General features: G+C 32.5%; 1 long non-coding RNA gene across 1 annotated transcript; it reads left to right on the plus strand.

The window, feature by feature from the left end:
- LOC109848449 lies at positions 670-2711 on the plus strand. Its single transcript, XR_002248793.1, has 3 exons — positions 670-961; positions 1030-1110; positions 2637-2711. It is a non-coding gene; the product is annotated as an uncharacterized LOC109848449 (long non-coding RNA).

Raw genomic sequence — 20300 nt, forward strand, 5'->3', positions numbered from 1 at the left:
TCACGGCTCTTCTTTTCTATTGGGATACCGAGTCAGCATAGGTATTCATCATTTTCATTTTGCTTACTAACAAAGATTACAGATGCATTTCATCTTTAGTAATAATTTTTTTTTGGTAGAATAAATCTAAGAAGGGTTCGACGAATTGACATAGCAAGCACATGCTTGACCACCACTTGGGATCGACGTCGTTTGCCAATCTTGACTATGGTTATTGTCGAGACATGATATAATATTTAAAGTTTGGTATTCACATGGTACATTTATCCATATGACCAAACTCTTTTAGTTTATTATAATTTGCAGGAGAAGCCAATAATGCCGATCAATTTGAAGGCAAAGTTAGCTTACGGTACCTTTCGCTCGACTTATAAAGGTGAAGTCAAGATTAAGGAAAACATGGTGTTGGCGGTAAATTTTTCAATAGTTCATTAGATAATAAGTATTCTGTTGATGTTCATTTTATTATTTGCCAATCAATTACATGTCTTTTCCTTATGTGATTTAGGATAATATTGATGCTGCATCAAAGGAGGAAGCACTACGTGCTACTCAAGATGCTGCTGATGACCCTCATTTCCTATCTAGAGAGGAAAATGACACCATTGCTATGAATGTTATAGGATATAATAATCGGGGCAGATTTCCATTGATGGGGGTTGGAGCTATGCGGGGTACCTCCAGAATATCCTCCATGGCATCCTCACCAACCTCAACTGCGACAGGATCCTCAACAAGGAGTCCTACCACTTCTGTAATTCTACGCGTCTCATGTTATCTGCGTGTTAAGACCGACTCTACATTACTAATGCAACTGATGAAGGATATGTTTTCAGATTTGCCACCATCCACCACTAGCGATGATGTTTTTACACACATCATATTATGCTTGTCTGATAAGATTCCAGCTGAATTATTTAGAGAAGTTTTGGCTCTTATAGATTTAGACACTAGTGCACAGGTATATTGATAATATATGTGTTCTATTGCTAAATTTCATACTCTAAAATTAAATCTATTTATTTTCAGGTTGGACTTGCTGGAGGAAGCAGTAGTGGTGTGCAGAGGAGGGATATTGACGACGACGACGATGACTCGTGATTTTCTGTAGTAAGTTAGTGATTTGTATATCTATTACTTTAATTCGTTCCTTTAAAATGTTACCCCTTTGTGGAGCATGAGTTAACATTTCTTCTCACTCTTGCAGTCCACTAATACTAATTATCTCATTTAATCTCATTTAACCAAATCTATACACCTTGATATGACAAGAACTCATTGACAGAAGGTAACTCATTCTACATATGGAAATCAAACTATTTGTAACTACACGTAAGAAGCCATATTCTCCATCTTCTACGTTGTTTTGCTAATTTGTCAATTATCAAAGGGCTCGGATTTGAAAATCTCATAACAAGTGTGATGACAAACAAGAACACAAGTTCACCTTGTACTTTGTTTTACAAATTCATCGAAGTATTTTCCTTATATTTTCTGGGTGCAGATTGAGCTATGGGTATAATAGTTCACCAAATTGCATGTATCAGAATTTGAACTTTTAGATTTCTTGCTTGGTACCAAAGATGTTATCATATGCTATTTTCTGCTCTATGCACAATTGCAAGCATTCTTTTTCAAGTTCCTGCAGAGTAACAATATGTATTAACTCGAAATAAATAATTTTTCGTTGAGTACAAATGCATATGAAATGTATTTTACAATTTAATTAGTTTGCTAATTACTTTATTCGACTCAATTGTTACTGACATGTCGTCTTGAACTCCACCATCTGGTAAACCTCCAACTTTCAATATTATTAAAAATATATATATTTAAAGTGAATAAAATTCAAAAAACCTTCATAAATTATGTTCTGTTAAAGAAATATACCATATGGAATCTAAGGTCTTATGTAAGAAAGAGAGTCTTACCCAGGATTTTGAAATGGCTTACATTCATAGTAACCACTGATGGTTCGTCGATCTGGTTGTTGATTATATCAAGTTTTAGTAACTATTTCCTTGTAGTTTAAATGTCTGAAAATATTGACATAGATCAAAATTATCCATTCAAATTTCCCTCGATATCCACATTTCTCAACCAGAAACAAGTGCATCATAAGAAAGGAGGATTGGTCTATTAAGTGAAGAGTATCTAACATGGTACTTGCATTTGAACCTTTGCATATTGTACATATTATTACAACAACAACATAGCTCAAGCTCAATTTCATAGCATTGACCACTCAAATCCTGCATGAGGCCTACACATACCAATAACCCAACCCTCAAATCGTGTAATATAATGGTAGCACGAATATGTTTTAGGGATCCTTCGGAATTAAAGCAACCCAGCTTGAGAAAATGTTCATTAAAATACAATATACTTGCAAGTTACCATCACTTCAGAGGAAAAAATAAATAAATTATGCACTGTGCAACTTATTATGATGCATATAAACAAGGCTTCCTTGTCATATCATCTTCAGGAAAAAAAGAAAAAAATTGAGATGATTCTTGTTTTTAGTTTTTATGCCTAATTTGTTAATTACTGCTTTTCCCTCCCTCAAAACCCACTTGTATTACATTACAATCTATTCTTAACTGAAAAAAAAGAAACTTATCTTTGTTAAACAGGTTGGATGACTCTCTACGTGTTGATACCATCAGCTGTATCGACAATGATCCCATGTGAGTTGATTATGAATTGGATGTATAATTTTATATGTAAGAGAGAGAGAGAGAGAGAGAGAGAGAGAGAGAGAGAGAGAGAGAGAGAGAGAGAGAATTACATTACAATCTATTCTTAACTGAAAAAAAAGAAACTTATCTTTGTTAAACAGGTTGGATGACTCTCTACGTGTTGATACCATCAGCTGTATCGACAATGATCCCATGTGAGTTGATTATGAATTGGATGTATAATTTTATATGTAAGAGAGAGAGAGAGAGAGAGAGAGAGAGAGAGAGAGAGAAATGATATGAATGAAAAAAACATGTGTTTGATGTGTTTATACTGTGAAGTGGTATGCGTGGATGATTATAAGTTGTTTTGCGGATAGTTTATTCGTTTGTATATATTGGTTGGCTTGTATCGGACTGATTTGAGTAATATGGTATGTGATTTGGGCTGATATTTGGATTTTGGATTGTTGATTTGAAAACTGGATTTGCATGTTTGATTGTATGTGGATTTATTATTGAATTTACATGTTTATGTAATTATAGGGAATTAAGGAAAAGAAATTGCAAAAATTGTACGGGGATAATCCGTTTAGGATACTATCCTAGATGGAATTTTTATTTGGGATGACCAAAGCATCCCAGACGAAAAAGCTGTCTGGGATGCATCCAAGATGGAAAATCGTCTGGGATGCTATCTCCTGGGAAGCTTTTTCTCCTAGGATGCTATCTCAGACGGCCCTGGGATGCTATCTCAGACAACTTTTCCGTCTGGGATGCATCCCAGACAGATTTCCGTCTAAGATACTATCCCAGACGGAAAAAAATTTCGTCTAGGATGTCCGTCTAGGATGTTTTCTAGATGAAAATTTTTTCAGCCTGGGATATTCTATCTAGGATGTTTTCCAGATGGAAAATTTGTCTAGGATACTATATCCTAGATGGCAACTAATAAGACAAACATCCCAGATAGAATTCTGTTTGTGATAGTCTATGTAGATGGAAATATAACTGTCCTAAACAGAATTTTTCGTCTAGTATGCCTCATTTTGTAACAGTGGCCCTTCACATCGTTGAAGACAACCACTCTCTCTACAAACCCTAAGTCCTCGATCCCTTCACATCGTTGACGGTGACCTCCCACTTTGCAAATCGATGATCTCTGTATAAGCTAAGTCTTCGACCTCTCCCTCTACAAATTGGCAATCTATGCAAAAATAACTTTTTTAGTCCCATCATATCATCGACGAGGTGACAAACCCTTCTTCCCCTTCTCAATTTTAAAATCTGATTTATGATGTTGATCATAATTTTATGTCCCGTTCTCAACTATCGATGATTTTTTACTACAATTGTGATGCCGACTTTCCTTCCAATTATCTGGCAGACACTTGGTCATCTATCAGCACATATAGTAAATAAACATGAAATCTTTTTTGTGGTTTTTGGCATGAACTTAGAGTTACTAAGATTATGATCACATAAGCAAATACCCCCATTGTAATCCTAACTCTGGATTTGTTTGTTATCATCAACTCAATTATTTTTGTCAATGTTGACTTATACTTTCTCTACCTGATACATTAGGTATAGGATTTGGATGAGATAGGTTTTGAAGAATATAATTATAAGCTAATATGTCAATCCTATGTTGATTACCTTAATTAGGAGTGGTTAGTCACCAAGAACATTTTAAGTTAAACTAGGATAATTAGTACAGTGGGTAATTTTTTGACATTGGGATAATTTAGTGGAATAATGATGGATAATTCTTGAAGTGGAATAATTTAGTAGGATAATTTGGTAAGATAATGGTGGATAATGAAGTTGCATAATTTGGTATAATAATTTAGTGGGGGGTAATCGTGGATATATATTACTATTGTTAATAATTGTATATTAAAAATAATAGAAGATTGATAAGCAATTGATTAGTCTAGTAATAACTATAAAATATAATACAATAAAGTATCACTATTCATCTCAAATAATAAAATATTTTATAACTAAATAAAAATCTAAATCCCTAGAGTGACTCGACTTCCATCATCCCATATGGCCTCTGCTATAGAATTTCCCCAAGCTCCTGCAGTGGCTCGTTGAGTCTGTTGAGTCTATAACTCATCTTCTTAATCAGAGTTATTATCTGCATCAACAACAATTTGTGGAGCTTCTAGTGGAGGATAAGAAATGTCAAAGTCATTATTTGTATTCTCTAATCTTAAAAACTTATAAAGTCTTACGCATGCAACAAATATCTTTATTTGTGTGACGTATGGAAAACCTGGAGGTTAGCGCTTGAAAATAGTGAATCTATACTTAAAAACTCCAATGATGCACTCAACACAATTTCTAAGAGACGCATGCTGATGGTTGAACAATTCTTTTGAATTTCGTGGTCGTTGTCGATTATTAGCAGGACCAAACTCTAAAAGATGGTACCTTTGATCTCGGTATGGAGCAAGAAATTGTAGCCTATTTGGATAGCCACAGTCAACTAGATAAAATTTAACTACAAACAAGAATAAAAATATGAATGAAAAAATATTATAAAACTAAAAAATATTCTTTAATTGATAGAATACTATGTAAAGATTATTACTCTGTGGAAGTGGAAGTCCATAAGGTCTACTCATCGCATCCTTCAGGACTCTTGCATCATTAGCAGAGCCCTCCCACTCAGCTAAGACATAAATAAAGTTGAGATCAAATGTGCAAGTTGCCAAGACGTTCTGAGAGAGAAAACCATGTCTATTTCGATAGGGCATCTGATCTATTATACACCATGCACGGTATATGAGTCCCATCTATTGCACCAATATAGTCCTAAATAATCAATGTGTCAGACCATCTCAAGTGATGTGTGTGTGCGCGCACGTACGTGTGCACGTGTGTGCATCTGCATGTGTGTAAAATCTTAAGGAATAAGAATTACCTTGAAATAAGGCCAAAAGCGATATTCTGATTTAACCTTATCAGGTGGATCAATAGGGGATGATGCCATCAAGCATGATCCTAAAGATACCATATAATGTTTTATTGAAACATACGCTGATAGTCCATTTTGAATGATCAAATTGATCAGTTGCAACAGAGTATCGTTGATTCTGACTAATCGTGAGAAGAAAAATAGCAGTCATCTCCTCAACACTAATGTCGTATGTGTCTTGTACATGGCCCCACTCTCTCAAGATATTGCATAACTTCATGAAGCAATTTGGGTACATGCGGTAAATTCTACTAAAATCTTATGGATGAGTATCCATCTTGGACTGTAAGTATGTGAGACCAAGATCTATAATACCACATCGAGGACTTTGGAAACTAAGCGTATTTGCTATGAACTCCTGTGATAGAAGTCCTGATACCTTTGTAATTAGATCTCTAATTCGATTATGCGAATCAAAAGATTATCATCGAAGTCTTCATGATGAAAATATAAAATGGGCAAATTTTGATCTTCCTCCATCCTATTAATTAATATAACCAATAAAATAGAATCAATTTACATGAAACTTATGTGCATAGGAAATAAATAAAGCACTCTATTATTAGCACACAAGGGGACTGATAATATATTAAATGTGTATAGTTCATTTTATCAAAAAAAAATGACTGTAAATGAACATGTATTAGTGAAATATTAGTAAAAATTGGTGGTTGTTCGTTCTCTCTACATCAAGTAGCAATCAATAAAAAAATGTTGACCTATAGGCTAATCGTTAATCACCAAACTATTGAAAAATAGAAGAATACATAATATTGCACTACTCTCATCTACACAACATACAAGAATCATTTGTTAGGATGATACATATAGAAACTTCATCCATTAATACACTAAACTAAGATAGCTGACAAGTCAAATAACATAAGAACATAACATAAACAAATAAACAAAAGCATAGCAATATCCTAAAAATAAATAGTTTTGACAAATTGAAATGAACCGATCCTAAGAAAACTTTCCAAATCTAAGAAAAAAACATGACATTATCCCAAGTTCCACCTACTCAATGAAAAATAGTTTGACAATATGAAATTCCACATAATCCCAACGCCATAACAAATCTTAAAAAACATAGAAATATCCTAAACTCCTAAATTACTACCTCTAAACATCTCCAAAGAAATCAGAATCATAATATTTACCATTTGGATCAGAATTGGCTTGAGTCCCATCCTTACCATCATTCATTATCTTATCGGTCAACCTAAAATGTAGAAACTCATAGCGGTCTTTTGCATCCATATCAATAAAGGCATGCTTAATGTCCTGTGGGATATTGTTACTGAGTATATTCTATTTTTGTGGCTTAGTCAATTCAGAAGTAGACATAACAGCATCAACCCATTCTTTATTCCAAACTTTTCTTATCTTCCTCAACTCATCAACTAACTTATGAAATGCTTTACTTACAGTGACAACTCCCTCTCCTACCTCTTGCAATGATAGCCGGGAAGATGCATATGATGTGGCTGCAGTACCAATTGACTTACGCCTTCGCTTACCATTATTCAAAGTGGATGTTCTAGAACTAAAAAATGACACACTGTCAATGGGAACGGTGGTAGCAGGTTGCATATCTACAGTAGCATCTCCTCCATCCAGAGATTCCATCTTAGCATCAGCACCAAGTATGCCCTCCCTAACCACTTCCTCTAAGCGTGCTTCATCCAAGCCATCATGACCTAAACCTATATCTCCTCTGCCAGAAGAGCCATGGTCTTTGCATACCATCTGTATATCCTCAAAATTCTGAAACAGTTTATCCTTGAGATTTGGAGTATTTGGATGGGCCTAAAACATTATATATGAAAATAATTAATATTATGTTCAAATTAATATATATGAAATAACATGACATAAACCAATCTCTAAAATGCCATTCCACACTTCGTCGAGACAAGTAAATTTATGTGTGCTAGGGTCCCAACCAAAACCAGAGTTATTTTTCATCAGGATCTCAACAGGTGCAATCTTTCTCTTTCATTGCTTTATATTGTTCATTACATGATATATCTAAAATCTTTTACAAAATTTTCAACTAGAGGGGGTATAACATTCCTCAGAATCACATGCTTTTTAAAACTACCATTTGCTTGCTTATTTCCATTCTTAACTTCCTCTACTAACAGTCTAAGCAATTCATTAGCCTCCACTTTAGTCCATGTCATATAATCCATCCTTGCACTTTTCTGTCCCTCACTTCCTAGACCTTGAAATATTTCTTCTTGATCCTAACTCTATGATCTTGTGTCCATCCTATAACAAATTCAAAAATGACAAAATCTCAAATATGGAATTGGATTAAAATATACATGCATCTGATATAAAAAGAACATGCACATATATAATAATAATAATAAAATGAAAATACATATGCACTAGTAATATGATTATTCAATTATTTACTTTACATATAATTAGCTAATCAGCCTAAATATACCATATGCACTAGTAATATGATTATTCAATTATTTACTTTACATATAATTAGCTAATCAGCCTAAATATACATGACTAAATAACTGTGATACACAACAATTATTTACTTTACATATAATTAGCTAATCAGCCTAAATATACATGACTAAATAACTGTGATACACAACGATAACAAATAAATAATCATGGATCACAATTACTACCAAGTCGCATATATAGATCATGAGCATACCAGAGATTGACAAACTTGTTGGGAAAAATTTAAAGACTTGGTGAGGAGAATGTGTTAGGTCTAATGTTTATGAGCCTACCATCTATTCTAGTTTTGATGATTAACAAACAATTCCTAACATCAGTTTGTCGAGTGTTTTGTATTTGCTTGTTAGGAACTCTACACAAAGATCCTCCTGTTCGAGGTTGGTTGGACTTGAGCTTAACGACAATATCTAAAGGAGGTTAGAAGGATATCATAATAAAGCGATGATGAATTCAAGTCAAGTATAAGATCAAGCTTCATCCATAACCAAGTCGAGCCTAATTGAAGATCCATTGCTTGGTATATTTATTTTATGTGTTTATACTTTTTGTGTTATACTTAAAGCTCAAATATTACACGCATACATGTTTTTATTTTATTGCTTTCAAGTTTAGCCATATAAATACAAAATAAATGGATATAGCTATATACACATATATTTGTTTCCTATTTATATGTGCTTGAAATGATTTCATTAAAATCAAACTTTAACAATTTCATATCAATAAAATCATGTTTATCGTTTTCATATTTTTTGTAAGTTTGCAAAATAATATGTCTATGCATTAAAGACTTAATTATACTATTTTACATCCTTTATAAAGTCTATTAATCCACTTAAGAGAAGTTTCAAACTTGTTTGAAAATTATAAAGTCTATTAATCCACTTAAGAGAAGTTTCAAACTTGTTTGAAAATATTTTGTCAAAATCATGTGTTGTTGAGTAATCCACTTAAGAGAAGTTTCAAACTTGTTTGAAAATATTTTGTCAAAATCATGTGTTGTTGAGACTTTGTGTTTTTGGACTATTTTGCAAAATGATGAGATTTAACAAATGGGAAATGTAATTTGAAAAATTCTTTTTGTAACATATTCATTTTAATGTTTATGAATATTTCCCCAAATCTTATATTTTTTGGAATTTATTTAATATTTTAAAGAAGGTTCAAAGTTCATATTTTTTGTTCAATCGACTCACTACAGTGATCAGTCGTCTGATGATGTGTTGCGTAGTTAGTGTTTTTGTCTCTTCAGTTGACTGACAGTTCATCAGTCAACCGATGCAGGCATCAGTCGACTGATATTGTGTCTGTTGCACAATAATGACTAGTTTCTAGATTTTTATTGTTTTGTGATTTTATTGTTTTTTGCTGGGTTCTTGGGCTTAGTTCTTCTACCCTATATATACCTCTTTGTATTAAACACTCCAACTACTTAAAAAAGTTTTTAAAACAATTTTAACAATGGTTTAATGGTGTTTAAGAGTTTATTTCAAGTTTGTTTTGTGAAGACGTTTTCACAATAGGAGGAGATTATTCTTTTCGTGTTTGGGCTTCAATCTCATCTCTCTCTCTCTCTCTCTCTCTCTTGAATTTCAGAGAAGTTTATGCTAAACTCATCTCTAGCTTTATATATATTTGTTGTTGTTTATCATTTTTATTAAGCTAGATTTTATATTGAGTTTACATTTTATTTTTCTCATTGTGTACACACACATCCCTTGAGCTTTAGTATTATCACATTAAGTTTAATTTGAGTTGTGGTGAGTGTATCATTGAGAGAGCTTACATTAAGTTCTCATCCATTATAGAGAACAAACCCTTGTACTTTGCTTAATTTGTGAGAACACGTTGTAATACACAAGGACACTGATAGGTATGTGTGGTGAGAGACGGGGTCAATTCCAAGAGGAGTGACGTCGGTAGTAAAGCCTAAGGAGAGGTTGTAAATCCGAGCACTTGAGAAAGTTAACGCGGGCTAAGCCAACACTTAGAGGGCGTATTGTGTGATTAGAATTGTGTAAGTTGTGAAAGTTCTCGGTTAGCTAGAAAACTGATTGTGTGAGTTGTAAATATTTTCGGTGAACATTAAAAACAAGTTGTGATAGTGTATATTCTCCTCGTGAGTGAGAAGCGGAGACGTAGGTCGAGGGTGACCGAACTCCATGATCATATTATCTATTTTAGTTTGCCTTGGCATATTATTTGTGCTCATTGTTTATTGTTTTCTATATCGCCATTGTCTCATGTTTATATCACCTTTGTTTTAATTACATATCCTTGCATATAATTTGTTAAATATCATAATTGCTATGATAATTGTTAATAAGTTTTTAAATTGACATTAATATCGGATTAAATTAGCATATTACTCTATTCACCCCCTAGGGTAATTTCATTTGATATCAGAGCTTGGTGCTCTTTGATTTGAGGTTTAACCGCCTAGAGTCAAAGATTCTCACTTTGCTATATTACTAATCTAGTTTTGAGATTATTTTCATCTTGCTTGCATATATTTATTATGGATATGAATGGTGCACCTAATTTAGGCTATGATATTAATGTTGCTCCCTTGTTCAATAATTTTTCTTATGCTCAATGGATGTTTAGATTTAAAATATTTGCTAGATCTAAACATATCGATTTATGGGAAGTTATTAATAGTGCATATGCTGTGCCCATTTTAGATAAATCTAAATGTAGCACAAATAATAAGAGAATGCTTGTTTTGAACAAGATTTTGTTAGAATTCTTGCTTAAAGCTTTTGATACATCTATTTCTAACAAACTTGCTTGTTTTGATAGTGCCTATACATTACGGAAATATATAGAGGTATATCATGGTAACTTGAAGGAATTCCAACGCATTCCGACGAGTTCCCTTTCTAGTGTTACTATTGGAGCTTCATCATGTACACGGCCACTAAGTAATAGCCCTAGTGAGGTATGCGAATTAGACTCTGAAAATAAACTATCTATAGATGATCTCGCATGTGTATATAAAATATTAATGCATGTCTACAACAAGTTGCATAAAAATTTTATAAATTTAAAAAGCAAGCATGTTGAACTAAAATCTGACCATGAGTCGCTAGATTTTAAATTTGATATCATTGTAAAAGAAAATATTATGCTTAAAGAAAATAATGATAAGTTAAGTTTGGAAAATGAAAATTTTACCTCATCTATTGCTAGTTTAACTCATGAAAAGAATAATGTCATTTTAGAAGTAGAAACAATTAGAAATAAATTTAATTCTTTCAAGAATAATCATGTTTGTTCTACTTCTATTATCAATACAAATGTGCAAAATGAAGAGTTGAATCATATGAATAATCATATTTCTTCTTTAGATTCAACCTTAACTAAATGTATTGATAATCATAAGAAGCTTGTGAATATGTATGCTAAGCCAAATGTAAAAAATTCTAAATCATCCACTTATTATGCACACATATATAACAAAATTTATAAGTGTTTTATTTGTGGGCGTAAAGGCCATTTAGCTAAATTTTACTATGATGCACACAAACCTAAGAATGCTTATGCTCCTTGTGCATCTCATAAAGTTTCATCATGTCATAAACATTCACATGCACCAATTAGTCATCATAAGCATGTTAATGTATATAAATGTAATTTTTATGATAGAGTTGGTCATTTAGCAAAGTTTTGTTTTAATTTGCAAAAAGTTTCTAAAATTACAAAATATTTCAAAAAGACCAACCTTGTTTCAAAATGTTTCACATTTATAAAATAATTTTAAAAGACCATCTTTATTTTCAAATGTTTCCCGTGCACACTCATATGTTCATCATAAATAAATGCGTCTGTAAGAGTCATTTGAGTAATTATTGTTATGACCAGACTAGTACACTAAATGCGCCCAAATAGGATCATAACCCTAGGGCTTTGAGCTTTATTGATAGGGGTCATGTCCCTAAAATCTTCGGTACCAAGAGTAATTGGGTACGTAAGCATGTTTGATTTCAAAACACATTTTAGCATTTTCATTTTCATTTCTTGTTTTTCAGAAAACGTGTTTTGAAATTTTTAAAATTTAAAACAAAATTTTTTAAGTCAATACTTTTATTTTTATTTTTATTAGCTTTGATTTAGATGAAGATTTATATGTTTGAGCAACCCCTGAATATATTGGTAATTTATTTCCAAATCATGTTTACCGAGTGCAAGAAAGTTTTTATATTGGTTGAAATAAGCTCCAAGAGCTTGATATGGTTGCCTCTCTTGTTTTTCTTATCAGATATGACAAATATTAATTTCATTTGTTTAATCCTAAGCATACTCCTTTCAATCTTTGTGGATAAAATATATTAATGTTTTGATATTACTATTTGCTTGATCACTTATTCATCAAAAATGATGATTTGTAGATCAAGCATGTTTTAATGTTATTATGGTTTAGATCATGATTCATAGTTTCTTTTGATCATGATATGATTTTATTTGATTGATTTGATTTTTATTTGGAATTTCATGATTATAATGATTTTCATGGTTCTCATGATTTGTTTTCATTTGAAAATATTTTTCATGATTCTCATGTTTTTTATTCTTTTGATTTCATAAATCTATACATATTGTTTTTATTAAGATACAATTTTCATGATAATATATCTATGTGTGTGCTCAATCAATCATGATTTACGTTTAATGATTTATGAATTTTTTTAGATTTATTGATTAAACATTTGATCTTTTGAATATTTTTGTTTTTGATATATATCTTATTCATATATTTATGTTTAGTGTGTGTGTGTGTGTGTGTTTACTTGGTCTCTTTGCATGTGAGTTGTGATTAGCATGTTCCATAGCCATGCTTGCTCACATATGAATGCCTTAGTATTTTATTTCATACATTCTATGTGGCATTTTGATAGGGAGAGCTTATTCCCCATATTGATTTTATACTCACCCATGCTTATTTGTAGGGGGAGCTTAACGCTCTCTTTCTCTCTTGTTATTTTTTCCATTTTGATACTGACAAAGGGGGAGAAACAAGTTATTTGTGAGTATATCATTCTATTGGTTTTATGCATGAGGATTATAATTTGTATACTCATCGGTGTCATGCATATTTTATATCTCTTTGTGTAGATTGTTTGTAATCATCAAAAAGGGAAAGATTGTTAGGTCTCATGTTTATGAGCCTACTATCTAATCTAGTTTTGATAATTAACAAACAATTCCTAACATCAGTTTGTCGAGTATTTTGTATTTGCTTGTTAGGAACTCTACACAAAGATCCTCTTGTTGGAGGTTGGTTGAACTTGAGCTTAACGACGATATCTAAAGGAGGTTGGAAGGATATCAGTAAGAAGCGATGATGAATTCAAGTTAAGTACAAGATCAAGCTTCATCCGCAACCAAGTCGAGCCTAATTGAAGATCCATTGTTTGGTATATTTAGTTTATGTGTTTATATTGTGTGTTATACATAAAGCTCAAATATTATACACATACACATTTTGGTTTTATTGCTTTCAAGTTTAGCCACATAAATATGAAACAAATGAACATATCTATATACACACATATTTGTTTCATGTTTATACGTGCTTGAAATGATTTTATTAAAATCAAACTTTAACAATTTTATATCAATGAAATCATGGTTATCGTCTTCATATTTTTTGTAAGTTTGTAAAATAATATGTCTATAGATTAAAGACTTGTTTAAACTATTTTACATATAAAGTCTATTAATCCACTTAAGAGAAGTTTCAAACTTGTTTGAAAATATTTTGTCAAAATCTTGTGTTATTGAGACTTCGTGTTTTTGGGTTATTTTTGCAAAATAACGAGTTTTAACAAATGGAAAATGCAATTAAAAAATTCTTTTTGTAACATGTTCATTTTCATATTTATAAATATTTTCCCTAATTTTATATACTTTTTTGGAATTTATTTGATATTTTTAAAGAGGGTTTAAAGTTCATATTTACTGTTCATTTCAGGCTATGTGCATGTTATCAGTCGACTCACTACAGTGATCAATCGACTGATGAAGTATTGCGCAATTAGTGTTTTTCGTCTATTTAGTCGACTGACTATCCATCAGTCGACCGATGTAGGCATCAGTCGACTGATGACTGTTTTCAGTCGACTGATAATATGTCCGTTGCATAGTAACGGCTAGTTTCCAGATTTTTATTGTATTGCGATTTTTATTGTTTTTTGCTGGGTTCTTGGGCTTTGTTCTTCTATCCTATATATACCCCTTTGTATTAAACACTCTAACTACTTAAGAAAGTTTTTAAAACAATTTTAACAAGGGTTTAAGGGTGTTTGAAAGTTTGTTTCAAATTTGTTTTGTGAAGAAGTTTTCACAAGAGGAGGAGATTATTCTTTTCATGTTTGGGCTTCGATCTCATCTCTCTCTCTCTCTTGAATTTCAGAGAAGTTTATGCTAAACTCATCTCTAGCTTTATATATATTTGTTGTTGTTTATCAATTTCATTAAGCTAGATTTTTTATCGAGTTTGCATTTCATTTTTCTCATTATTTACACACACATCCCTTGAGCTTTAGTATTATCACATTAAGTATAATTTGGGTTGTGGTGAGTGTATCATTAAGAGTGAGCTTACATTGAGTTCTCATCCATTGTAGAGAACAAACCCTTGTACTTGTGCTTAATTTGTAAGAACATATTGTAATACAAAAGGACACCGAGAGGAGTGTGTGGTGAGAGACGGGGTCGATTCAAAGAGGAGTGGCGTCGGTAGTAAAGCCTAGGGAGAGGTTATAAAACCGAGCACTTGAGAAAGTCAACACAAGCTAGGCCAACACTTAGAGGGTGTATTATGTGATTACAATTGTGTAAGTTGTAAAAGTTTTTGGTGAGCTAGAAAACTGATTGTGTGAGCTGTAAATATTTTCAGTGAACGTTATAAACCGATTGTAATAGTGGAAATTCTCCTCATGAGTGAGGACCAGAGACGTAGGTTGAGGGTGACTGAACTCCATGATCATATTGTGTGTTTGAGTTTATCTTGACATATTATTTGTGCTCATTGTTTACTGCTTTCTATATCGCCATTGTCTACTGTTTATATGTCATTTGTTTTAATTACATATCCTTGCATATAATTTGTTAAATATCATAATTGCTAGGATAATTGTTAATAACTTTTTAAATTGGCATTAATATCAGATTAGATTAGCAAATTACCGTATTCATCCCCCTCCAGGGTAATTTCAGAATAGTTATCAATCTAATTACATGCATCAAATACTCATTTTTAAAATTCCTAATATAATATTAAATCACAGAGAACACATCATTCATCACCCATTTTCCTATGCACAATGGTTACGATAGCATGTATTAAATAGTTATTTGACTATAATTGCACGTGCACGCGCCACGCTACACCCTGGGATACCACTCGGTTTTCATTGTGCTAAGAATTGAAATGAGGTTACCATTGGTTCTAGGTAGAGACGCAAGTTTGATGATGCAATTGAACCTAATGTTTTTAAGCGTTCAAGGTTAGATACATGGAAGTTAATGTCATAATAAAAAAGAAAATTTTGCATGGACACAGATACACAGACACATATAGGACTGGGCATAACACTCTACAACAAGACGCCTGTTGAATGATTCTGAAAGTTTCACATGAAAATTAAGTATTTTGTCCAATATACGCATGTTTAACACGTCAAAGCATGAAAAGTTTTCATGCTTCAAGTGGCTAAGGATTATATAGTTTTCTTCTTTTTTGTCTTAACTTTTAATCGATAAATGGTTATGTTTTCTTTTCTCATTCATGATCTGGCAACTTAGCTGCTTTTTGTCATTTTGTTTTATTGATTCAGCACTTGAAAAATATATATAATCTGCTGGCATGCAGCTTCACTTCACACATGGATATATAAGGAGGATACTTGTTGGTGATGGCATTACAATTAAAGTAGAGGTTGCTCAAAAGATCATTCTCTTACACCCACATGACATAGGTTTGTCATTAGAAAGAAGTTTGGTCAAAACTAAGTTGGAGAGCAACCAATTTCAGCCTCTTGGCCTTGCCTCATGTTGACCTACAACTTGAGGCAGACTTCCCTCATCGTCATATTGTTATTCTTGCACCCTCGGAAACATGGCGTAAACCAAGATTGCAAAGCAAGAACCGAACAACCACGGCAAAATAATCGACATAACACAATATTATGATGTTAGCTGTCCCATTCATATGCAAGAATATATCTTAAATCTAAACTTATAATAAAATTGTCCGAGCAAAGGTAAAAAACTCTGTGTAACTAATACTAAAGTATATTTAGTTGATAAATATTTTATGATTTCTATATATTGAACTATTTAATTAATTAGAGAAACCTTTACTCGGTTAAAGATTTTTTTACTTTTCTAAAAGATTTGACCTTTTATAGATAGTATTTGAAATCATAATTAAAAATTATTTATCTACAATTAGGATTTTTATTTCAAATCTATAATATTTTTTATTTTAATTAAAATTTAAAAGTTGTTGTTTAAAAACCTAATGCTAATTTTTTTTAAATTATAAAAAAAAAACGTCAATCTGATACACAAAAAATTGTTAGTAGTATCATGTTCAAAAAGCTAAAGTAGAAACAGTGATACGCAAAACATGAAATTAGGGTTTATGTTACAATCGACACACTTCAATGATGTGATGCGTATCATGTTCAATGATGTGATGCGTATCATGTTAACTAATAATTAGATCTAAGAAGGAAGACATGGATCTGGTATAAGAGAAACAATATAGAAACTTAGAAAGGCTCTATGTGATCAATGAGCTAGTTAATTGCAACCATAATGAGTATCGCTAAAAGCAAAAATTGTTAGCAGTATCATGTTCAATGATGTGATCCGCATCATATTTTTATAATTTTAACATATCATGTTGACCTAATTTCATGTTTTGCGTAACATAAACCCTAATTTTCAAAAGCTTGCGTATCATGTTCTAATTAGAGAAAGGGATCAATTTTTTGATCTAAAGTATATCAGCTTTTTAAGTTCTAATAGAAAAAAGAGAGTGAGATCGGAATTACGTGTGAACCGAAGAGAAGCAATGTTCTTCGAAAGGTCACAATTCTGCCTTTTGCCAATTGATTCTTTATCAATCTGTGGGTTAATTTGAGAGAGGTGAACTGATGGCTACATATGTAGGTAGCATAATTAGTGGGATAATTATAACAAATTATCTCAATTCTAATTGTACTAGAATTCTACTTGACTAACGTACCAAAAAATAACATAGTTTTAGTTCTTCAAAAGTTCTACTTGACTAACACTACAAAAAAATATCCCACTTCCTAATTCTATGTGATTAACACCTTAAAATTTATCCCACAGATTATCTCAATTCTAATTTTAAGTTCTAGGTGACTAAACCCCCTCTTAATTAGTGGATATTTTAATTAAAAATATGTCAACTACTTGTCAGCTTATCTTTTACCAATGAAAATATAGTTATTTACAATTTTGCATCATGGAGAATATCCTTCTCTTTTTTTTAAATGGTCACTGGTGTCTTACTCTTGTACTATTTAAAACCAAGATCCCATTTGTTTTGTGATAGCAGATTTTAGGGAGCTTACTGGTTTTTATATATGATCTGTTAACATCAAAGTTACTAGCTATGGATAAGAGAGACTTTCGTGCGTGAAACTTTCATGTGCCATTAACTTGGCAATTAAAGTTGCTACTTGTTGTCATTTATCACATGTATATGTTGCTCAAAAGTTGCATATGTTTCTACAGGGCACAATTAATTATACTTGCATTTTAACTTGGCAATCAGGAGAGAACTAACTGATCTTACTTGGCTCGATTTGAATTATTTTCTTATAAAATACTTTATCACCTATGTCATACAACTCTTATGCACTTTTTTGCTAATGATTTTTGCAAATTATCATGTGTTGATGTTGTTGGATGTATTGTTTATGAAAAGACAATCTTGTCTTTGCGAATAGTCCAACATTAAAAATAGAGATGAATAGTAAGGGGTTTATATTGGAACACCCCTTATTGGGCTTTGAATAGTATTTTGGGTTTTGTGGGCTTTACATAATACACGCGCGCGCGCGCACGCCGCACCGCACACATCTTTTTGGATCCCAAAACTTCAATTTTACCGATTTTGTAACAGATGGTGAGATGGCGTGAGGAGTTACGTGGATCCTGTGTAACGTGTGCATAATTGAAGCAACGACTCTTTGGCTTCCAGCTCCTATAAATACCGCACTTCTCCTCCTCTAGAAAACACAGAAAATCTCCTCTCTTCCATCGCAAACCGAGCTCTCTCGTTCTAAATTATTTTGGCTATTGTGTTACTACTTTTCTTTTGGGCAACGTTCTTCGTCTGAGCTTAAGCTCTGCTACTCTCGTCCGAGTACGGAGGCCAGTCGAACCGGGGGTTTTTACTGCTAGGGGAGAGAGGATCGACTGTGCTAGGGCGATAGGCAGGTCCTCAATTTTCTAGGGCAGTAAAATCACGACTGCTCCCATTAAAGCCTGATTTTCTAACTTTTATTTTGGATTATATACTAATATTTTCAATTTTGACAACAATCTAGAAGATTGAAATTTTAATTGCTGTTAATTGTTAATTCAGGAAAAAATCCTTCTGTTACTGTTTAAAAAAATTTACTTCACTGCACATTGCTTTATTTACTTGTTGTTTATTTGTTAACTAATAATTTAATTAGTCGCTGTTAATTTATTATTTAAAAAATATTAGTTACTGTTCACCGATGGTTACTGTTCACTTAGGAAAACTTTTTGATTGTTAAAACATATTATTACTGTTCATCTAATCTAATTGCTTTCATTATCTTTTGGTTTATCTAGCAATTAATAGTATTAATTAGCCACTGTTTTTTTAATTACTGTTCACAGGGAAAAAATAATTTATTGTTCACCGGAAAAGAAATGTATAGTATTGCTCTAATTAGTTAATTACTTTTGATTGATAGTTGCCTTTTAACTAGAAATTAATCAAAAATCATTTATTGTCTAATTCGTTTACTGCATTACAATTTTAATATTCTTTTCAATTATTAATCAAAGTCATACTCCTTGATATCTAGTAGTATTGACAAAACCATTCTCCCATTGAGATTCCAAATACATAGACTAGTAAACTCAAATTGGACTTATGGCTAACTATGAACATTCCAAGAGTGTCAAACCTGAGAAGTTCACCGGTGTTAACTATAAATGGTGGGCTAATCAGATGAGATACTGGCTCACCACCTTAGGTCTTCTATCTACCGTAGAAACTCCTGAGTCTTCATCTAGTGGATCTCAACCCTCCAACTCTCTTGTTTATGGCTCTCCTTCCACTTCTAGTTCTGGTGCTAGCTCCTTTTCTAGCTCTATGAAACCAAAAAAAATCAACTATCATTATTGCCATAGGATTCTTAGTGCACTTGCAGACAACCTCTATGACATATATTATGAGTTCAAAAGTGCTAAAGACCTATGGAATGCTCTTGAAGCAGAATATGGCTATGATAATGCCGGAATTCTACATTTTACTTCCTCATCCTTCAATAAGTTCATGATGGTTGATGACAAACCCATTAATGAACAAATTTATGAGTTCTAAGATTTTCTCCGTCACCTCCAATCAAAGGGAAACACTTTTACTGATGACTATAAAGTTTCCTGTCTGTTTGATAAACTCCCTTCATCCTGGTCTAGATTTGCTGGAGATCTCCGGCACAAGCAAGGAGATCTAACCTTAACTGAAGCCCTCAAGGCTATTCGTACTGAAGACCAGCATAGGCAAAATTCCAAAACCAAGACCGAACCAAAAGCTAAAGTGAACTTGGTAGAGGATAAGCCTAAATCTAAGAATTTCAAGCCCAAAGGGAAGAAATTCAAGAAAAACCATCAATCCTTCCGAATCCAATCCCAACTCTTCTAGCCAGAAGTCTGATGGAAAGTTTTGCTATGTCTGTAGTAAAACCAACCACCTGTCTCCCAACTGTTTCTTTCGAAAGAAGGAACCAACCAAACCTTCTCCTAAAGGAAATGGATCCAACAAAGTTAATATGATTGAAGAGAATCCAACTTCCTTTAGGTTAGCATCTTCATCTTATCTTGTT

Source organism: Asparagus officinalis, chromosome 7, assembly GCF_001876935.1.
Source record: "Asparagus officinalis chromosome 7, Aspof.V1, whole genome shotgun sequence".
NCBI lineage: Eukaryota > Viridiplantae > Streptophyta > Magnoliopsida > Asparagales > Asparagaceae > Asparagus > Asparagus officinalis.